Source organism: Octopus sinensis, linkage group LG9 (assembly GCF_006345805.1).
Source record: "Octopus sinensis linkage group LG9, ASM634580v1, whole genome shotgun sequence".
Taxonomy (NCBI): Eukaryota; Metazoa; Mollusca; class Cephalopoda; order Octopoda; family Octopodidae; genus Octopus; species Octopus sinensis.
Genome location: NC_043005.1, coordinates 16,245,464 through 16,246,458, shown reverse-complemented (window position 1 = coordinate 16,246,458; position 995 = coordinate 16,245,464).

The window sequence follows — 995 nt, the reverse complement described above, 5'->3', positions numbered from 1 at the left end:
GTACTGCTCTTGACACCGGAGCAGGTTGTGAGTATATTGGTTCTCCGAAGCACATGTGAAGTTGCTTTTCACTGTAAAACGTTGTCCCTGTTTGAAGGAGAACTCAGAACCTCGATTAGATAGTCGCTATCCCGCAATTGGGTCTTCCACATTTTTTTTACTGTCGGCTTCTTGTTGAAGAGTGAATTCGGGCTTGTGTAAGGAGACTTTTCATGGATCTAGGCTGTCTTTTGCTTTTTATGATCGTGTGTGTTTGGAGGATTGTGTTCATTCTGTGGTCTTTTTTAGGAGGGGTATGTTGTGGAGGATGGTGTCGAAGGCTTCGTTATTGAGAGGGTTGTGTGTGGAGATGTATGGTAAGGCTTTTGGTTGTAAGTTTTTCTTTGATTTGGGATGTCTCAGTTCCTTGATGTTAAGTTGAAGGGCACGTTGAATGCATTTGTCAATAAGTGAAGGTGGATAGTTCCTGTGTGATTAGGGTATCTTTTAGTTCTTGTAGTCGTGTGTCTCTGGTGTTTGCGTTAGAGACTATAGTGCATATCCTTTTTGCTAGATTGAAGGGATATTCATCCTGGTGTGTCTGGGGGTGGCATGAATTGAATGGAAGATATTGCTTAGAGTCTGTAGGCTTATAGTATATGTCTGTTTCTATTATATTATTAGCTTTCTTATGAGGATATCGAGAAGGGGAGTTGTTGTTGGCTATATTCCATCGTGAATTGGATGTTACGTCCAGTCCGTTTAAAATTTTCTGGAATTCTATGATTTTTTCTATATTTTTATGCAAAGGATGAAACAGTCATCTAGATATCTCTTCCAGTTGTTTTCTATGTAGATGGAGAAAGGGCTGCCATATCTTTCTAGAACCTTACGATACAGACTGATCTCTAGGTATCCTATGACTAGGTTGGCAAAGGAGGGGGCCATTCGGTACCCATCGCAGTCCCCGATTTTTGTCGTAGAAGTTGTCATTGAAGGCGAAGAAGTTTTTTCCA